At 37.3% G+C, this 22,811-nt stretch overlaps 2 long non-coding RNA genes across 6 annotated transcripts; one reads left to right on the top strand and one right to left on the bottom strand.

Moving 5' to 3' along the window:
- Positions 1-13,034: 13,034 nt before the first annotated feature.
- LOC136247242 (uncharacterized) lies at positions 13,035-19,886 on the bottom strand. Its single transcript, XR_010697224.1, has 2 exons — positions 19,698-19,886; positions 13,035-13,251 (listed from the first exon to the last, which is right to left on the bottom strand). It is a non-coding gene; the product is annotated as an uncharacterized lncRNA (long non-coding RNA).
- Positions 19,669-22,552, top strand: LOC136247241 (uncharacterized). Of its 5 annotated transcripts, none has more exons than XR_010697222.1 (9): positions 19,671-19,898; positions 20,048-20,107; positions 20,212-20,267; positions 20,324-20,593; positions 20,670-20,840; positions 20,899-21,006; positions 21,318-22,146; positions 22,197-22,249; positions 22,308-22,552. It is a non-coding gene; the product is annotated as an uncharacterized lncRNA (long non-coding RNA). The 5 variants fall into 5 exon arrangements; XR_010697221.1 differs by having other exon boundaries at positions 19,672-19,929; XR_010697223.1 differs by having other exon boundaries at positions 19,694-19,929; positions 20,212-20,593; positions 21,318-21,520; positions 22,099-22,146; positions 22,308-22,551.
- Positions 22,553-22,811: the final 259 nt, after the last annotated feature.

Genomic DNA, 22,811 nt, shown 5'->3' with positions numbered 1-22,811 from the left:
GTAGATTGCACAATTCGGTTAAAAGATCGGGATACTCTAAGGCCACTCCAATTTGTTTTTATGTTTCTGGTAATTTGAAGTTTAGTTTTAGATGCGGGCCGGCGGAATTCAGCAATCAAGTGACTGCTCAGTTAGAGTGATTTACTGACTGTTCTATTAGAGTGTATTGATCTGTACTATGCACTATGCCCATTTCTTGCAGGTTTTCACTGATATAAGGTAAATTATGATACTTAAGCAGTTTGATTTAGCATCTTTGTTGCAGCTCAAAATTGCTTTTTAAAACATCTGATGCGGGAATTTCCCAATGTATTTCTGAAATTTCACATTCTCCAAAAAGGGATGCGGGCAGTGGACCAGAAACATAATTACCAACTGGAGTGACCTAATAGAACAATCAGAAACTCTAATACAACAGTCACTGAATATTATTTACTCTAATAAAGCAGTCAAATTGAAATGAAATACTTTAATACAGAAGCCATCTAATTAAGAAGTCAAGGCTATTTGAAGTTTAAACATCAATGACAATGCTCTGATACAAAATTAATTGGCACTATTAGCCAATTATGGTGGCATAATTTTGGGAATAATGGGCAATTCTCAAAACCATAGTAGGTGACTATTTTTAAGCACTGCCACTGCTTGAAGTTTCTTAGTTTACTAGAGTGGTATATCCCCAGTATATGGAAGAGTTAATTGTTTGTTATTTTAGTAGCTTTCAGTAAACCCACATTCACTGATGTTTTACTGAGAGTTTAAAACTTTGTAAAACAATTATGTTCCATATATTTAAAGTTACTGACATTTTACTGTCAGTATAACTGGGTACAACTACAGTAAAGCATCTTAACAAATTAGTAAACTAAGAACCTTCAAGCAGTGTGCTTAAAAGCATAATGCTCAATTTTTGGAGCATAATAACCTCATGCCTATCCTTGACTGTTTATCATGGACATAAGATCAAGATACTCTAATAGAGTAGTCACTTACGCTAATACAGCAGTCAGGAAATACAGATATACTCTAATAAAACAGTCAGCTCTCGAGCATAATCTTGGTTTTGAGAGCATAATTTTGAGCGTAATAGACTGGGTTTTTGAGCACTGCTCAAAAGCATAATAGGCAATTTTCAAAGCATAATTGGCTCAAGCCTAGTACTGGGTGCTCATCTATCTTGTGTTAAAATTTCAGCTTAACATCTTTAAGCATTCCTAAGATATGGTCATTTTTTGTAAATTAGCTAGGAAGCTAAAGAATATATTACAGGTGTAATTGTGATTGAATATGGAAAATTACCTTATGGGTACCAGTGCACATGAAATAATTAGAATTTCATGTTTAATGGGTTGCTAAAAAGAGCAGGGCACAGTTTTAAAAAAATCAAGGATATTCTTGTAATTTAAGGTATCTAGAATGGCTTGCAGCCGCTATAAAATTTGTGATTTGATCATTAAAATGTTACTTTTTAGGTGTCAAATGTGCTGTAGATTCAAGAAAATTATGAGCAAAGGTAAGGCTGTAAGGGTTTCTAACGTTAATAATCCAATTATGATAAAATAATTTTGATGAGGAGCTAAGGTGAGGCCGTAAGAGTTTCTGAGTTAATAGTTCAATTACAATTATATAATTTTGATGAGGAACAAAGGTGAGGCCATAAGGGTTTCTGAGTTAATATATAGTCCAATTACAATTATATAATTTTGACAAGGAACAAAGGTGAGGATATAGTCCAATTATGATTATATAATTTTGATGAGGAGCAAAGGTGAGGCTGTAAGGGTTTTAAGTTACTAGTCCAATTACGATTATATACTGTAATTTTGATGAGTAGCAAAGGTAAGGCCGTAAGGGTTTCACTGTGAAAAAAGCTCAGAATAATAAGGTCTATAACAGTCTTATTACGTTATTATTAGAATAAAATAGTACAGCATATATTATTAGTTTAAGACTTTACTATAATAAGCTTATTGAATACATTTAAGACAGTCACAATTGCATTAGAGAATAAATCAGCAGTATAATAAAGTGCAGTGAATAATCAGACCCTATTTTAATCATATAATATATTGCAAATTGGCTACTATGCTACTGTCCTTTTTTTACTTTCCTATAATCTGTGGCTACCTTAATTAAATAATTTCTATAATCATCTTTGTAATGAATTTAATTCTGTGCATATGTTAAAACCACAATAGATACAACTAGTAAATCAATGTCTCCTTGGCCATGATAGTATCAAATCAATTTCGCCATTTATCAGCCTTTATATCCAACTGCAGCAGGTCAATACAATTCACAAGTTCCATTACTAATTACCTGTATTATCATCACCATATGCATGTTCATCACTATGTAGAACTCTGTGACAATCTGTTACTCATCTGGTAGAACTGTCCCACAGCTCTAATAAAGATGGTAAATATAGTGTGCATTCTGGATAATCGTTGGACTTACAGTTTGCAACAATAATTATAAGAATCTCATGGAACTCAGACCTTGTCCGAGAACCAAGCATCACCATGTAGAATGGCGGCTAGGTCCCGCAACTCTATTAAAGATGGTGAATATAATGCATATACTGAACAATAATATTATTGTACTTACAGTTTGTAACAATCTTGTAAAACTGACTGAGAATCTGGTAGAACTCTGACAATCCATTTAGAACTAAGACAAGTCTAATAAGACCAGCGCAGGTCTCACAATCCTAAAATTTAATGGAGGCAAACATATTTCATATTCTGAATTACTTGGTGTACTTACATTTTTTATCAGTGAGTCTAACGAGATTTGAAATGGTTACTTAGTACATGACTTTGTTATGCAATATCAGGTGAAGATTTTTGAATGGTCATATCTCAACCAAGAGCAATGATAGCAAACCGTAACTAGCAGGTATGGTTATAAGGTGTTAAAATAAGTATATACATTCAAGCATTGATTTATGTTAGATCTCTTTTCTTTTGGTTAATGTATAGACATACCTGCTAGTTAGAGTTTGATATATTTGCTCTTGGCTGAGATACAACTGTTCAAGACTAGAAATAGTCTGTGTGCCAGCCCACAAACATTTTGCCAGCTCTGTCGTGCTCGGATGATTGTAGCTTCGCATTGGTCTGGTCACTCTCGTGCTGGGAGCCGGTACGTATCTGGCTAGCCATAGCCCTGCAAAACTATTTTAACTACAGTAACTGTATAGCTTACAGTAAATAGCAACCTCGATAGCAACTGTTCACGGGTGAAGCTTATCAGAGACGACAGTAATCTTGCTAACTAATGCCCTTAGCTACCTGGCAGCAGCAAACGTTTAGCTAATATATAGTGTCGAGCATGCTAGCACTTTTCAGGTGATAGAACAAATCAAATGATTGAAAATAGTGGCTACTCAACAATATACCAGACTGTACATGTAGCAGCTTGAAAGACCAAAGAACATTTATCTATTCCAAGCATCTTTGTTGTCATAGTAACTACCACTGAGGGTGCCACTTCTCATCAGATCACTGATATCCAGTTGTCTTGGAATATAGAATTATACTATTTTGTTGTCAGACTTTAAATGCCCTCTTCTTATAGAAGTTTCCTTTACGAGGAAACATTGAAAACTATATATAGTGCTGATTTTGAAGACATTTCAATAAATTCCCATGGCTGGTCATAAAGATCCAAGTTGTCAACCAATGAACAAAGCAATGGAATACGTAATGCTAGTAATTTATACTCGAATTTATATGCCACAGTCATCAAGAATCTCATGTATGCATGCACATCTACAAAATTGTAATTACATCCAATCATGAGTGGCCTATGCATTGTTATTTCAAGTTTGCTTGTTAGATGGGGACATGATATGGAGGAGACATCAAGACCATTTAAGATGACATCAAGAAACCACTGTCACTGAGCCATTTGGATCATCTGGCCAATAACAGACTGTTCCCTCCCTTTTATCACATCATAACCCAAAATGTAGTTGTATACCAAACCTATAAAAGGTATGTAGCTAATGGCTTGTAATAATGCATGCACATTATCAATTGTAATTGCACCAAGTCACATGCACCTTGATGTAATACAACTTAGTTTCAGTTTTGTAAGAATTGCTGTAGTTTCGTGCTGTTGTGTCTCATTCGAAGTAGGGATGTACCTGTGCTTTTTGTAACCATTGTGTGGTTTGAAGTTTTTGAGTGATTATAACACCCTGATCTATAAGTTTCGTGTGGAAACTGGACTGCTATATGTACACTGTTGTATTGTGCATGAATCACACCTAGGTAATATTTAACAAGTCAAGCAATTAAAAGACTTGCACACATGTCCTTTCCATCTGGTGTCACACACACACACACACACACGCACCCACACACACACACACACACACACACACACACACACACACACACACACACACACACACACACACACACACACACACACACACACATATTGTGAACCTTCTTGGGCTCTACCAAAAAGCTTTTGTTCCACTTTGATACCAGTATGCAATGCCGCATGGTTAGATTTCCAGTCCTCTGTGTACAATTATCGTACAAACCAATATCACATGAAAATGTTACGGTATAGCTTACTGTGTAATATTACAGCAGTTTTTTATAGTCTAGCATGCTATAGCTACATAATAATATTATATACAATTGCAAGTATTATGAAAAGGCCATAGCTATTATTTTTGACTGGCCAATTTTCCTTGATCTGTATCAGAAGAAAAGTATTAATTAATTTGATCAAAGCTGCCGTTAGTTACACACTGAAACAATGTTTTGGCTCCTGCAGCATGCAGCAATAGCTAAGTATCCTTCCGAAAAATTTCTTGCTCAGACTGCTCAACATGCAGCTCAGTGACAACTAGCTATAGCTAGGTAACAACTAGCAACAAATAGCTGCAGTAGTAGTAGTTTACTTTTGTGGACTACACACTCTTATAGGCATAAAAAGATTGCCTCCAGTCCCCAGAGAAGTCACACATTGCCTTGCACATGGCTAATCTGCAATCTCTGTCCCTGAATCGCATGCATTGAAGCTTTAAATTAACTATCTTATGACTTCGTGTATGGCTAAATCTTCACTCTTGCCCACTTTGAAACAATGGCACACTACATTATGCTGAGATAGCTACTGAACAACACTAGCTCTAATGGGACCCGAAAATCCGCAGCTCTTACAAGCTTTCAGCGGTCATATATACATACTTTGGCGTATTATGGGGGTAACTTGCCTTTGTTAATAAAGGGAAGATCTTACGTGGATGTTTTCTTTGTTTATAAAGGAAAGATTTTATGCCAATTTTTCTTTTGTGTACTTAATGGAAAGATTTTACGCAGAATAAGTGACGTAAAACCCAATGCATGCAATTGCATAGTATGTGCTTACTAAAGGGAAAATTTTACGCAAACTGTCATTTAACATGGTAATACTATGACATAATAGACACTTTCGGTAACCATGGTAACACTATGGCATAATAGGCACATGTGGTAACCATGGTAACACTAGAAAATGGATCCTGATGTATTAATGGTAATAATTGACCATGGTATTGCAGTATCCATGGCAACACTACAAAACATGCCTTCAAAGTTACAACATTAATTACAACAGATTGTGGTATTGCCATATCTATTGCAACACTATAAAAAACACTCCTTCATACTTACAATTCTATCATGTACATCTTCAACAACAAACTTCTTAAGAAGCATCAGTGCTAATATAACAATCTGGGTTTACAAAAGCTATAGAATAATATAAAGAATACAATCATAGGGAGTAAGTAGTGTACTTGTTACCCACCCTTGAAGTAAAAGGATACACATATTTTATATGCTTCTAAACTGCATGTATGAAGAGGAGGTTGGTCAAAAGTGTGGCATTTCTCTTTGAGTGAAAAACTCATAATAATTTAAATGAGCCAGTTTATAGTTTTCCACTTGAAATTTGAAGAATGATAAGAGGTTGTCAACTTGTCTAAAGTAACTATCCCCGCTGCAGGTTACTCATGGTCTACCTCCATGCATATGCTAGACTGCAGCAGCACTGGCAGGGGCTACATAGAAGGGAGTATAAAGAATGAAATAAAATTCTAGGAAGGGTTCCAGCTGTGGAAGTATGACTCTTTGATGTATGGTACTTACTATACATGCGCCTTTGGATATAAATCATTTGCAATGCTTAATATATTAATGTTGGGGTAGAGGTGTAGTGACCATACTGAATCATATCAATGCTGACAGCACTGAGTTGTATGCCTGTCAGAGGCAGATTCCTGCAGCCCGTCTTCCTTCAGAAAATTTTCATAGTGTTATACTCATTGTACATGTCCAGGCTCTAATTATTTCAAGGATTTTTGTGCAGTTTATAATTGTGAATATATCCAATCCTGTCCCTACCCATGATATAATATTACAAGGGGAACATGGGAAAATAGATGGTTTTGAGTTTTGTCTGTATTACAATCGAGATACTGTAATAGAGTAATGACTACTTTAAGAGTAGTGTAATTATTAAACACTGTGCTTGATCATTCATCTACAATGAATATCTGACTAGGGTCTAGATCATAGTAGAGTTAGGAGAATCGGTATTTTGGTTGTTTAAACTGAAAAATAGAAGCACCTGTACACCTTGCACCAGCAGTGCCTATTGCTTGTACTTTAGACCTTATAGCTATTACAATCTGTTTTCTAGCTCTGTACTGTATATATGTAAATGAATTTTCAATAAAACAGACCACACTAGAAATCTTATGCTTTGCATTTTCACATGCACTGTGTGGTTACTTCTACTAGTGTGCTCTTCTTTAGCAAAAACTCCAGATCCACCCCTGCTGCCATCATATTACTAGTGTGGATTTGCCCTCCATATGTATATTATGTAAATTAACTATACTACTATAATTGTATATATTATTAATTGGTGGAAGGAACAATGAAAACATGGAATTGCTATAATCCCATGGTCTTTAGTCATACAGGTATGAAATGGGCTGTAGTAGCATGCATGAGATCCAATAAGGATAACTATTTCAGTACCATGATCCATACATACAAGAATTGTATGTAAGTTTTAAAATTGAAAGAGCAAGCAATTATAACTGGACTAGATCATACCAAAGGATTGCAGAGAAGGTAAACCAATCTCTGAAGGGTAATGAAAAGAAAGTCACAGATGAAATGTTTGCAAAATTGACAAACTATAATTATAGCAAAATAAAAGCAAGACATCCTAGACTCTTTTATGCCCTTCTAGTCACTGCAACTTTTTGCTTCTATTCAGGACTTGGCAGAATTAACAGACGAACGGAAAAAGTAATTGATATCTAAATGGCATGTAATGCCAATTTGTTCCAGGGAAAATATTGGTCCAGCCAGATCAGTTTTGGTCAAAAATCAGTCTGGCTAGACCAGTTTTGGTCAAAACTGGTCCAGCTAGACCATTCTTGGCATCCAAAACTGGTCCAGCCCAACCAAAATCAGTCCAGGTCAAACCAAGGGGTGTCAAACCAGTTTTCAGGTCTGGTGTGAGTTTTGAGATGTAGCCTACATACAGTTTATAGCTAGTTATCAGTTTTGTTCCTCAAACTGGTCCAAACGAAGCAGGCTTACCGGAGAGCTTATATACCTAGCTACCACTGGATGCATATGAGCTTTCCCTGTTGGTAGATGCTTAGCCAATTTATAATTAAGCTCTTTTGTTTTCAGATTTGGCATATATATATATATATCCAAGGAGAGATCGGTAAATGGAATTATTCAAAATTGGCATGATTATCCCCATACGGAAAAGTGTCTTTAAGTATGGATCATAGATATTAAAAAGCCCTGAAAGAAGGGAGATTACCTACACCTGCACATTTAATTCCTACTTCAATCGTTATACAGCCTGTCAATATAGTATAGCCACAACTGGAGTAGAAATTGAGTGTCCTTTAGCAAAAGCATAGCTGAGGTTGTAAAAGGTCTCCTTTTCAATGGCTTATATTTCTATGGCCCTCTACTCGTAGACGAGTAGTCATGAAGGAAGGTTATGATGATGTTTTATGGCAGGAGAGTATAATATGTGTGATACCTATTCAGTACTACCATACTTTAAAATAATTTGTACTGTACAGAACTACAGAGCACTCACCTTGTTTGTTTTATTGCATGATTGATCATGGTTTTAAAGTGTGGACTAATAGCTCTCATAACATTACGCATGCATCATTATGCTTTACTATGTTAGAACATAGTATTACAATTGTGGGTATTATTGATTGGGCTGTATGATCACTTACTTTAGTCAAAGGAACAGCTCAAGCCAGGCAATAATTTGAGAACACGGCTTTGATACCCAACCAGTTCAAAGATACAATTGCGATATGCTTTTTTTACTTGTATGTTGAGCAGCACACAGCAGTATTAGTTTCTTAGTCAAGCTGAGAGTAGTCACAAAATTATGACAAGTTGACTGTTTTACAATGAATAATCATTTGGGCAATGCATTGATGCATATTTCTATGCATGACATGTTGAGCATACCATGGAATAAGATTACATTGTGTTACATAGTACTATGTATAATACCAGGAGCTTATGAGCCACTGAAGGCGACAAAGAAGCATGAAACTGAGTTCCATAACAATCCAAATTACGTCACTGTGATTGTTTTACCAATGAAGCTCCAGCCGCACGAAGTAGAAATGAGTTCGCTATCATCGAAGAAGAGAAATACCTCAAGGAAAACTCAGTCAACTTTACCATTGCCATGTGTCACTGGTCATGTGCAATTTTGTATACAGCTTCAAATAAATGGGATTTTACTTTCCTTATATGGAAACTAATCGGCGATTGATTTGGATTGTGATGGCACCTGGCAGGCAGTGTAAATTTCATGCTCCTTTGCCATCTTTAGCTGTTCATAAGTTCCTGACATTTCTTATACAATAGCAAAGTTAGTAACCTTGATGTAGTGCAAAAAAGTAAAAATAAAAACTCAAGCAGCAAAAATCTTCATGTGGACCAGGCTAAATCATCTACAAATGCTTTACAAATATGACCTCAAGTGATCAGGACCAAGCTCCACATAGCACTATTGGACTTGAGAAGGCAAGATTTACTTGCAAAGAACGGTGATCAAAGAACATTATCATATGCAGCAAAGCAGTAATGTAGTCTCTTTATGAATAAGACAAGTTTTTTGCTCCATAGCGACCACAGGATATCACTGTAGTAGATAACTAAAAGCTTTCTATACAGTTCTGTCGATCAGCAGCAGTATTCTAATAATGCTGCACTGAAAAGGAAAGTATGATGAGAAAAGTACCAAATGATAGCTAATGAGTGTTCATTTAAGTCACTAGAATTTCTCCTCAGAAAAAAAAGAAGCATGGAAAGAATAAGGAGTGTTGCAAGTCAGAATTCAGAAATTGAGGTCTGGTACAATGATGGTAACCAGTGTAAAGAATGATCGTCATCATTTAACATTGCAACAGGGATGTAGGTTGCTGAATTTCGATGACAGAAGTGAAATTTCATGCAAACATGTTAAGAGTGTTATAGCTAATAAGCTAAAAAGTGTAAAGGCTTAGGCTGCTCCTCATGGAAATTTTGAGAACTAACATTCTGAGATTGATTTTGGCTAACAGTTCAACACTGGAAGTATGAATCAGGGGCGGATCCAGGAGCTGGCAAGGGAAGGGGCACAAACAGGCCAAGTTGTAGGTGGACTAAGGTGGTTGGGGAGAGCCAGATTCTGTAGTTCAGTGCTACATTTTCAAAGCAGCAAATTATCACCTTTTAGTAGTGTCCCACTGTTGTTTTTGCCACTTTTGGTCTTTTCAGATGGTTGTGAAGTCTTAAACACTGTTTAAAGGCTCTGAATGTCTTTTAAAACAGCAACACGATAATTGTTTTTAGAGGCGCTTAGTAAGCACGAATGTGCAGCTGGGTGACAATTTTGAATTTCAGAGCTATTCTGACTGGTTTGCTTTAATTGGTTTCAAGTGAATTTGTAATAAATGCTAATAAAATGTTTTTACTTTCATGAGTTTATAAACTGATCTTGACCTTTAGTAGCTATAGCTATTTTAATCACAAGTATATGGTTGGCTCCTCACAAGGTGAGGGGGAGGGGGGGCATTTGCCCCAAATGCTCCATCCTGGATCCGCCATTGTGAATGGTAAGAGTAGCTATATACTGAACTACAAAACAGAATTAGTTAGTATAGTTTCCTTAATAATTTTGAGATTGAATTTGGTAGCAATTTTGAATAAAATTTATAAATGTAAAATTTGTCAATGTTTATGAAAATTCAATGCTGGAAGTATGAATACTAATAAAGTCTATAAGGAAATTTTCAAAAAACTGATCTTTTGAGAATGATTCCAGTGGTAATTTTGATTGCCATTCATGAGAAAGATGAATATTCTTTGCAACATCTACACCTAAAGAGATGGTAACTCTTTACAAGTGCTGCAACCCAATAATTTTTATTTATGATTTACACAATAAGCCAAAGGTAGGAAGGTATTTTACCCAGCCACATTTTCTGGTTCCAAAAACTAGGTAAATGTATTAAAATGTTACTGCTAGTTGGTAGCTACTTGCTCTGTATATACACTAGACTCACTACAATCCAGGCTTCTTCCTCACTGCTTTTCATATCAACTGATCACCATTTACTTCCTTGGTAGACATATGCAGTAGAAGGGGTAGATGATATATAAATTAGATTTAATGCTTGCACAATAAACACCATGTGTTCTAATTAATGCACACCGCACGAAAGGAAGCTTTGAGGATTGCGGGATTAGGAGATCAACTGGCTGGAGAATCACTTTACAACAAGTAAGAATGTATTACTATTATGCAGTATTTCTGTAAGTAGTGTTTCATGGATGTATTTTTACTGAGGGATGCTAGCTAGCTGCTATGTAATTTAGTTACAAAAAAATATATAAAGGTGCACTTCGTATGCCTCCATATACCCTCGATTTGACCAGATTTTGACATGAGAACAATATTGATGTTGCTTAAAAGTGTGCACATTCAGTAAAAGGATGATATCTATTCTAAAGCCTATTTCTATTTGCTTGTACTCTCCAGCTGTTTCAAGTTATAATTAAATTTTATTACAGCTAGCTGAAATTATCATGTCCTTTCAGCATTTGACTGCTGTCTAGAGTTAATGATTGAGTGTTCACAAATACTAGATACTAAATTATTGTGATCGTGATATGTTTGTTTAATATCAATGTTTTAAAGTAACAGCATTGGTACACAAAGTGCTGATATTAGTGTTCCTGACAAGTGGCCCGTATCAAATTGCGATGCCAAACCACTACTACACCCTTTGTGGCATTATTTCTTTTAAAAATAAATTACTGTGAGGCCTTGATGAGCTGGGTCATGTGATCTCAGTGAGTAATCAAGTAGAATTTCACTATTCAAGTCAGTTATGTGCTAAATGACAATTTTGCATAAAATTTTCCCTTTAGTAAGCACATACTATGCAATTGCATGCATCGGGTTTTACGTCACTTACTCTGCATAAAATCTTTCCATTAAGTACACAAAGGAGACATTGGCATAAAATCTTCCCTTTATAAACAAAGAAAACATCCACGTAAAACCTTCCCTTTATTAACAAAGGCAAGTTACCCCCATAATACGCCAAAGTGTGCAGAACCCTTCAGCTTTAATTAATCCGGGTCAAATCCAGGTCAGTGGGTCATCCATTTCAATGGGTCGATGATAGTTTTGTGGTCCATAACTATCATTGTGCATAGTATGGCTCATTGGACTATGGCGCCGATCGAGCACAATCTCTCCGCAAGATACACCGTCATGACATTAACGACTACAACCTCGAGTACAGAGTAGTTGGAATAGGCAAATAGTCGGGCGCGGGCACGGACATTTTCAAAAAGCACTTTTAAATTTATATTAACAGTTATTTTTCATACCTAACCCCAGGCGTCGATCTTGTCATAGCGCTTATCCATTTATAAGCATATGTGCAAAGGACTAAACCAGCAATCCACAGCATGCCAATGACCATATAGTGTTGTACACATGCTCTAAAGTCCGATACAGATTTATATAATTGTAGAGATTAGCTTGTACGTGCCATGCAACTTAGCTTAGCAGGCTAAACCCACAATCTTATGCCTTTTAGTATAAGGTGCAGGCGCTTTTACCAATTCACTAACATTCCCTGAGCTTCTGTAGGTTCTTTTCTGTAGGTAAATTCTTCCTTTTTCCCTTTTTCTATTGTTCTAGCTTGTTTTCCATAGAGATGTGTGGGTGGAAGGGAGTGCCATTAGGGATGGAGGATAAAAAGTGTTGAGAGTTTCAAGGACTCTGCCTACAAGATTAGGTTGGGACATGCTAGATTAATCTCTATGACTCTGAATTAGATTTCTAGATCACATATTTAACACCATAATAATGGTCTTTAGAGTGCTAGTCTGTCTTCGTACATGCATTTATATTTATATGGATAGGCGCTATGACAAGATCGACAAATGGGTATGGAAGCGAATGCTGCTGTAAAAACAACGTTAGGTATGAAAAATAACTGCTTTGTAAATGTAAGTGTATTTGAGATTTTTCTAAATTCATTTTTTTGTGCAATTCTAGTGCAGGCTATTAATTAGCTTGCACTAGAGCACGTGTGCAACTGTGCTTTTTTGCCCACACAGTGCATTATTCGTTCAATAAAGCACTCTTTGTGGTTGCTGAAGCACCATTGGCCAGCTGAGATTGTACTTTATGAACTTTAAAGTACACCTTTTGCTTTGACCTAGCCCACGCAAAGTTCTATAATGTATGATTAAAGCACTCTTTGTGGTGTGCTTTGTGGGCAATAAAACACTGTTTGCCTAAAGCGTATGTTATGAAATTTAAAGTACACATTTTCCTTTGATTTCTCCCATACCAAGTTCTATAGAAAGATATTATTCTTTGACTGTTGTATTAGAGTAAGTAACTACTCCATTAGAGCATCTCAATCTTATTTCTATAATAATCAATAAAGATTATATAATACACATAATATTATTATTATCCACTACTACTCAACACATATACACATCATCTACACAATGAACACACTGATCACATGTACACTATTAATACATTTGTTAGTGTCACACTGGTGAAATTATTTATGTCGTAATATCTTATTCTCCTTTTGTAGTAGTTTAACTACCTCCTCTAACTCCTCCTTGTCATCTTGTCATCTCTCTCCTGTAATAGTAATCACTGTGACTTGTATTGTGATATAAACAATGATGTAATAGTAACCACTGTGACTTGCATTGTAGTGTAAACACTGATGTAATAGTGACTTGTATTGTGGTATAAACATTGATGCAATGGTAATCACTGTGACTTGTATTGTGATATCATCATACAGTATGATACTGTATAGCAGGGACCATAAAGGTTTGAGCGTGGCCCATGAAAAAAACATCACCTAAAAACCAGCCTCACTTTTCCCTGATGAAGAAGCAATGTTGGTTAGGCCCAAACAAGCCTTCAGATTGAACCAAAATGCTTTCAACAAACTGCTATGAAATTTGAAAAAATATATATATACCACTTTAGCGTGGGCGTTCAAAGGTGCCTCTCGGTGTTTAACTCACATATTGCCCGGGCAATATCAAGATATTGCCCGGGCAATATCATGGGAAAGCGGTTTGCCAATGACTTTTATACCCAGCCAGTTCAAAGAATCGATGCACTTTGACTCGTTATATTGAGAGACATAGAGCTTTGTATTGTGGGACTCGGTTTTGTAGAGGTTGCTAAGCTTAGTACATAGGCTAAGATAGAGTAGTTGGTTGTTACTAAAGGATAATGAAGGCACAAAATAATTGTTTGGGCGATTGTGGATGCGTATTTCTACCCACCGCGTATCAGCCCTTGAACAGACCACAGAACAGCAAAGCTACTACTGCTACGTTGAAATAGGTTAGTAACTTACAGTTCTAAGTACTTAACTTAATATAATAACTTACTTACTGTCCCAATAGCAAAGTTAGTTGGCTTAACTTAGTACAAAAATGATAACAATATAAACTCCATCCCACAATCGCAAGTTTTCTAACATTGCGTGTTGAAGCATAGTAACGTATTAATGACGTTTTAATGAATGGACAACGTTTTGATGGCTATTAGCCCATGCTATTAAACCACAATCGATCTTCAGATGCTACTGTATAAAACAAATGGGATGAGTTTTCATTAGTTCTTTCACCTATTAGGTGAGTGCGCCCCAAGTGATATATATCACTTGTACCATGGCTGCTTGGGATTTTGCTGACATATACACCCGCAGCCCTTGGGCCTGCGGCCCTCGGGCTTTGGGCGTATATATCAGCAAAATCCTTCGCAGCCATGGTATAACTATTACATACATACATATATATATATATATTAAAAGGAATTTTCTAGTTAGTAACTGAGTAACTAACTAATGTCTTCAGACAAGTGTAACTCAATAACGGCTAGACTATGGGCTTGAATTTTTCACTGTTTGACAATACTTCAGCTGGACACGTGCCTTTTGGCATACCACAGTACGTACAATGCATTCTTCATGTACTTACCGGTATCCTTCTTTGTATCCCATTCATTGTTGCTGACAATGAAAGGTGTTGATTTGGCAGTAGCACGTGATAACTTTTAGTTGTAATGGATATCGTCTGTATTTTTCACAGTGGCTATTTTGATTGCAGAGGTGCTTTTCGAACAGTTCTTGGAGTACTTGTTTGTTAACTTTTTTTTGTAAAATTAAATTATTATGACTAGTGAACCCATACATACCACATTAATAGAAAGAAATGGTGCTGCACGTCCCAGCTATCAATTACCATCTGAAAAGTGAAGCATCCATTATACTTTGTTGTCTGCTATAATCAACCCATTATACCACATTATGAATCTTGGAATATAACACTTCTCATTGTTTTACTGTGATATAATATCGTGCACTACTCCAGCTTGTTTCAGTACTTTTTATCGATGTGCTATGGTCCCTACTCTAGTTGAAAATTCCAATTTTGTTTGGTGTACTTGCACACTGTATATTAGGAATCATGAAGATTTGCATCTTCTCACAAAAAAAAAGCAAAACATTGACAGCTCGCAATATTTTCATGGCACATTGGCAAAATGGGTTAGATACAACCAAGCCTTCAGTACGACTTAAAATGTTTCCAACAGGTTGATAAAATATTTTTAATGTTCAGCAAATATTTCTACTAATCGACTGTGTGATTGATGCTTTCAGACATGATAAATGTAAAGGCTACAACCTAGGTTTGTATCACTGTTTGATGTAGCTTCAACCTGACAGGTACCTTTCAGTGCATACAGTGCCTGCTTCATGGAACTTACTTGCATCCCCCTTTGTGTCCTATTAACCTTTGCTGACAGTGCGAGGCATTGATTTGCGGTAGCATTGGTGTGATGACTTCCCCAAGTTTGTAACTCTGGATAGATTGTAGAGGTCCTTCTCATAGTGTTCTTTGTTTTAATACTGTGTAAAGTGCTGAGCATAACTAAAAATGAAGTATAAGGGTCACTTTGCTATTTCAGAAATTAATATCTACTACCGCATGGCTAGAAAAAAACAACAAAAAAACAAAACAATAAGCCTGGTGCCATCTTCTTCTAATGTGGGATGTGTGGGATCACCAGTCATAACAAGGTTAAACAAACAAGTACATACAGAGAAAATTAAGTTTGATTAGTGATTAAAGAAATAAAAAGTAGTGAAACTTTACTAGGTAAACCAAATAACCAGCCAGTTATTACAGTTATCATTTGTGACCTAATTTAAAAAAAACTGTTAATATATGCACATTTATCAAAATTCGTTTTATTGGTTCTTTGTTTTCTACAGGGACACAGGAATGGATTGGCTAAGTTTCAGCTTCATAAGATAAGCAGTGAGGGAAATACAGCAGTAGATAGCCAGATGAGCGAATAAATCAATATGTACAGAAGACATCGAGAAAATAATCTATAGGCGCTTACAAAAACCATCATAACTTACTGATACAACGGTGTACGGAGTTGAGTCTTTGCTAATTGTATTTGCCATGAATTTGTGCATCCACCAAGGTATAGCTTTTGCCAAAGATATTTTTCTGCGATCCAGTAGGAAGGCGAATTCATTGAAGAAAAATCATCGTAAATACTTTCATCACTGAAACATAAACAAATGTCTGTACTCAGAAACCCACCTGTGTAGGAACATGAAACAAGGATTTTTGAACTCCCTATGAATAGGGGAACATGATGATGCCTGGGCTAGTGTCCATTTGGTTCTACTTGGGGTACTTAGAGATAATGAGTTACTCTCTAGAATTCCTATGGATATAATTACATGAAAATAACAAGGAGAAAACATCCTGACCAACTGGTAAACTCCTGTAAGCGTTCGAGCGTAAATCAGGTGGCTGCAGGTTCGAGGCTACCTAGGTCCAGTCATGGATTTTTTTCTCGTTTCTCCAACTTTTCAAACACACCTTAAGTAGCTAAAGTCTTTGAGCAGGCTGTAGGACCAGGTGCCCTGCAGACCTTCAGCACTTGTGTTGTAAAGCATTATTAAATTAAAAAATAAAATATATCCACTGGAGTGTCAATTCACCAACCAACAAGGCGATAAAAACTTGCATAATTTTTTTCCTGAATCTTGCATTTTTTTTACCCATTGTTTTTGAATGTGTTTTATTACAAAAGTACTACTGTGCATATATTGACAGTTTTCTAAAATTAGGTCACATTTATATTACTACATAACAGAATAATTGATCTCTACGATATTCGGTCAAAATGTATCTTTTGGGCACCTTTAACATTGACATCACACTTATGGTAGGGTTCTGTAAGGATAATCACTTGGTGACTATTACTTTGACCACTATGAGGACAATCTGACCAACTGTACTGCAAATTTTAAGAGTGAGATTATTCATTCTACATCATGTGTTAAGGGGTACCCAACCACCCTCCCTAGTGTGATGGTGTTAAAATGTAAAGATTTTTAATATATTTCTTCCTTGACTATCTATAGATAGATTTGCTGATGATAATGGACTAGAGACATGCTGGAATTTTAAACTGATTTGTTGGTGCATACACGTATACGAGAGTGGAGCAAATTTTTGGTTTTTCCTGGTAGGCAAAAAATAAAAATAAATACCTGCCAGGTTTTTCCTGAGGCTGTTTTGGGCTGGGTAGTCTTAAATTTATTATTTCTCTTTTATCATTAGTTGTTGCTAAGCCCCCACTCTCCACTTATACATGCCTAAGTGGAGCACAACCCAGTGTTGGTGTGTTGTGGGTGGCAAGGGTAATAGTATGGTGAGGGAGGGGATGGTTACTGAATTACTCACATTGATAATAAAGCCTAGACCTGTTAAAGATACTGCAGTGTTTCCAGGTGAAGAGTCACCTACTCTGCAGATTCCGCCATCAATAAAATGTTGTCGATATGCTATGAAGGTAAATGGCCACTACTTTCATAACTACCCAAGGTGCACAGGACAAGCCGAAGGGCAGGTATGTGAACCGATAATGTTCCAGTCCCACTTGCCGAAGGGCAGGCATGTGAACCGATAATGTTCCAGTCCCACTTGAAAACGTGGCATGGGTTGGTGGTTCACATTAATTGGAACTATGAAACTAGTAGGCATCATCGAGGTCCACCTTCACCATCGTTCATCCTCAATAGCTCTTTGAGAGTCCTCAAGCCCTCCATTTTAAACTGTTGGGGTTCCACCCACTTGTTCAACCTCTTGAGATTGATTACAGGTCTCATCTGACGACAGTTGATAAACTCTTCTGAGAGAAAGGGTTGAGCACCTTGATCACAACTCCCTTCTCTAGAACGGTGTTCACTTCCTCGCATATTAAGAGACTTTGCTCCTCTGAGGATGTAGGATGGTTTGGCTCCCGTACTGGTGGATTAAGAAATGGGATTTAAAACCCCCTGTATAGCCTCGATCACCCATTTGTCTGATGTTAGTGCCTGCTAATTATTCAAGAAGTGGCTCAGCCACATTTAATGACAGCTGTGCTGACTGTAGCTTCACAAAACCCTGATGTGTGAAGTGAACAATTATATGATTCGAGTCCTGCCCAAATGACACAAGGCCCTTCTAAAATAAACTTTCTCCGTTCATTATTGCACTGGGAAGAGGTATTTCCTAGAGGTCAGTGCAGCCTTTACTGCAGCCTCCACATCTTCAACAACAATTGGATGTTCCTTGTTAGTGTTGTCCAACAAACGCGCTAGGAGGCCAACCGCATCCAGAAATAGTGCCGAGTGGGAGTGGTCTGCAGATTTAATGCTCTTTGAGTATTCAGCAGCCTTCACTTTGTCTAGACTGGGTGGACTGGTGAGGGTGTTTCCAGACTGGTAAACTTGCTTCGAAGGTCCTAGCGGTCTTCGTTATATCCATCAGTGTGAATGCTAAAATCCTTCTGTACTTTCCTCCACCCTGGTTAAACAAAGTCTCTCGCCTTTGGGTGTTTTGCTGCAGAGCTGACTTTGTTGACATTATCCTCAAGCACCACTTGTTCTTCCCAAGTCAGACGTGTGGCAATGTTGCCTTCGTCATTACCACCGGGAGAATGAATTTCTGGCATTAAAACAGTGTTTTGCATAACGTGCCAGCCCGATTACCATCAGGGAGCTGTACTACCTGATCTCCTGGGGAGCAGGTGCTCCACGTATGCACAGATGGCTGTCAGACATTTTTTCCATTTAAGCAAGTGCCTGCTGCATAGTAGCAAGTGTCTCCAAGTTGTATCCAGACATCACAACAGTAATATCAATAGAGTAGATACACGAAAATGACTAAAAGTATCAAGCAAGAAAAAAAGGCCAAAGGTGTGAAAATGTGGCAGTTTTTTATATTGATGCCTTATGTATGTGCAGCAGCACACATGCTCTATATTCTAACATCTTAATGACTAACTAGCTGTAACTCTAGGAACCAGGCCTAACATTATTGATACACGAGACTGAGCCTTCTGAAATATAATGTAAAGAAACAAGTATAAAGAAAAATAAGAATTTTAAGTGTGATTAGGGATCATAGAAATAAAAGGTAATAAAACAAGGGAGGTCACCTACACCTGAAAATACACTACTGGACATTTATGTGGAGAATTGATTGAAGGATTGTAACCCAGTGATATCCTGATCATCGAAAATTGCAGCAGTTTGAGTACCAGAGAAAATCACTCCAAGCCACACGACCAGGAAGTATAACATAACACTTAAAGCACTGCCTATGCTTGTGTGTATGAAAAACACAGCACACGGACACAACACTTGACTTCGCCTCACACTGCATTAACATCTCAACACATCCCTTGTGCTGTAGTTTCTGTACACAGGCATGGAGGTGCTTTAATTTAACAATTTTAACTTTTGCAATGCATACGTACAAGCATCCTCGAAATCAGCAAAAATTATATTTGTTGAAAATTTGTACATATGTGACTGGATTTGACAAAACCCGGCTTCGATGCACATTTTAAAAAAAAAAGTTTTATTGAATAAATCAGGCCTACATAACGTAATGCAACTATGGTTCAAGTTTGAAAACCGTACGATAATGCATTGCTTCAATACAAGCCGTCATACATTGTGTACAATAATAAAAACTTACTTTCAGGCTTTTCCACATACGTGAAGTTGACAAATCGTTGACAGCCGCTTCGACAAATCGCCATTCATGACTCCGATGAAAACCGTAATTATACAGAGCTCAGCAACACGTGATTTTGTAACACGTGAGGTAGAAAGAATGCAATTTTGGGCGAAGTGATGAATGAATCGTTCTATCAAGAAGTGTATGAACACACTACAAGTAAGGGCGCTTCACCTTGATGTCCTTAAAGGTTAGGATTATGAGTTTATTAATGAAGCCTGTTTTGGACGACGAGCTTTATATAGATGTTACTTCATTGTGTCTTTCCTGCAACGTGATTGTGAAGTTACATCGCTGTTTTTTTACAGGTGTTTATCTTAATGCGATACAATGGGTGACTACTGTCTATTACAGGAATACAGTGAAAGGTAAATAATACATAAGTGTTACAAGCTATTTTAAGGGAGTACTTGGCTGAGGACACACCAGGTCTCGTGCTTCCTCTGAGCAAAACTCTCTTATTTTTTTGTAGAGGTACCACTGCCGTTCAAGCGAAAGTCCTGGTGGGTCGATCACTGCTGGCAACTGGTATTGTGATGGCTTCCAAGTTTTGTCACTCAGAAGATTGATTTCTTTCTCAACAGTGTTGCTGGAGGTTTTTACAAAAACTGATCCATAATGTTGTGCTGAAAATCTAAAATGATGGAATTTAGTGATGCCCTTCAGTGCCGTCGTCTTGGTATCAAAGAAGCTAGTCCAGTTGTAGAACAATACGGAAGAGGTGCCATCATAACTGCCAACTAGCTGAGGGTGATTGACTGTGGCTGACCGGTGCACAACTCCAGCTATCTCCTCCAAGGTGCTTACCTTCGTCCTTTTAAACAGTCATTTGAAAAGGCCTTAGCAACAATCAGGTGAGAATTTTGTGTGACCTACAAGCAAGAATGATATGGTTATTTCCACATGTAACCCTATCATCACTGTCCACAGTAAACATGCCATCATGTACCGATTCTTGTTCTGGCCGCAACAATTATCAGCATGCAAATGTAGGTGGGTCTCACCAAAACTATGTGTCTCAAGGTAATGGTGAAGCATCGAGATGATAGCATTGGACCCCTTACCAACATTGAATGCCTCGTCAATGTGATAGTTAACCTGGTACGAGACATAATTAATCACTGTTGTTTATAATGCTGGTATGTACTTACTTGTCTAGGTATTGCCTCACAGCAGACACCAAATATGGCGCATTTATGGGGAGTGAGAAAATAAATTGGCCCGGGCTGCATAGGATCACTAGGATAATGGACCTGTTTGGAGAATGGTGAGCATTGTTCATACCTAACACCAGTACCTGCTGAGCCATATCAAAACTATAGTGTACTGTTGTTGATAGTAGCAATGGCCTGCTGACAGTCCCAAATGGTGGAGGCTGAAAGTTATCTCCAACAGTATAAAATTCCTTTAAATTTGTGTGAGCTTTTTGGCAGATCTCCTTGTAAAATGTCCTTTCTAATGCAACCAATGTCAGGTGGTTTTCAGCTGTTTTTAATACCTATTGTGTGTGCAAAGTATACAGTAGGTCACTGTAAGACTAACATTGTGATTTACTCACATTGCTTTTTTCACTGGTAGGTCTGTTTACAGTCTTCAGGATCATGGTGTTATTCTGTTGGCAGGTCCAGCACAAATCGCTCATTGGCTTACCAACAACAATGAATGGAAGGAGTGACCGCCAGTACGCACAAAATGTGGTATATGCCACTACCCGCATTCCAGCTGATCTACATGACTCCTGATAAAACTCCCAGATGGTCTGTGATGTTCAAAATAAACGGGTGAGCAGTTATGTACAGTGGAACCAGCTTTGGTGGTCACCTGTATAGAAAGACCACCTGTGTAAATTTCAAATTTCAAATCCCAAGAGAGAATTTTATACCCTATCAATCTGTCTAGACAAGCCACCTGCCTATCGCCAATTTTTTTGGTTCAAAGGTAACCGTTTCCATGGTTCCACTGTTATTGACATAAATAACATTTGTGTAGACTTTACCCATACCCGTTTACTGCGACTTGATGGAAGGAGTTTTATATCATCTCTTTTATACCCTGGAATCCTTCCTGGAAGTAACAAGGCGTTTTCCTCAGCATAGTTTTGTAAAAATTTCACCATGTACTTCTTTGTTGAATATGGGAATGAATGCTTTGGTGCCCGTTTGGTGTTTTTGTGAACATGTGTCTCTAGTCCATTCTTAATGTAGTGCTGCTTAAGGTTTTGGTGCCAATCTTTACCAACTGCATGTAGGAAGAGGAAAGTTTTCCGTCAAATTGTCATACCATGGTGTTTGTATTTCATTGTTACTCTACTCCTTTCTGTTGTATTACTGTGGCGACCATCAATGACTGTTGGTGTTAGTAAGACTGCTGACTCGATTTGCCCCAAGAGGACTAAGTCGAGCTCATCGTGAGTTTAAAAGTTTGCTTGTGCACGTGTTTGTATGTAGTGCTCAATAGGGAACAAAGTGCTGCAAGGACTGCCATCAGGTTCTACCAAGTCGCACTTATAAGTACGTTCAACATACTTCCTACATTTTGCTATGTCACGTGATTCTGTAATGTTGCTAGGTATGGATGGCTCACGATCGATGGCTACAAGTGATGGAGTTTCTTCATTATGAGGTGGTCCAGGTGGAGTTACCACAGCTGTGGTTTCAGCAAGTACTTGATTCACCACCAATGGCACAAGGCTGTCATCATCTTCAAACAATTCTATTAGTATACACAGACTATTATACACTAATCAGTTTTTCCATTACTTATTTACTTGAATTTTAATTAATTTTTTTGTGTCAATCTTAACTATGTTTTACCTCTGTCGGAGAATGCATTTTCATCGTCATTGTAAACTGCTTCATTGTATGAAGGTGGCATCTGTTTAAGTCTCTCCACCTCTTCATCAGAATTGCTTTCATCACCTAGGAAAATTACAATAATTTACACCTCTCTCTAGTGTTTCCGCTTTACTTTCTGTTTCATCATTATCCGTCACTTCGTCATTTCCGGTGAAATATTCAGCAATAAGTGCCTCCATTTCATTGCTGTCACTGTTCTCTGAGCGAACGTATTCTT

The sequence above is a fragment of the Dysidea avara genome, chromosome 2 (assembly GCF_963678975.1).
Source record: "Dysidea avara chromosome 2, odDysAvar1.4, whole genome shotgun sequence".
NCBI lineage: Eukaryota > Metazoa > Porifera > Demospongiae > Dictyoceratida > Dysideidae > Dysidea > Dysidea avara.
The sequence above is the reverse complement of the archived record's forward strand: the minus strand, read 5'-3'. Positions and strand labels throughout refer to the sequence as shown.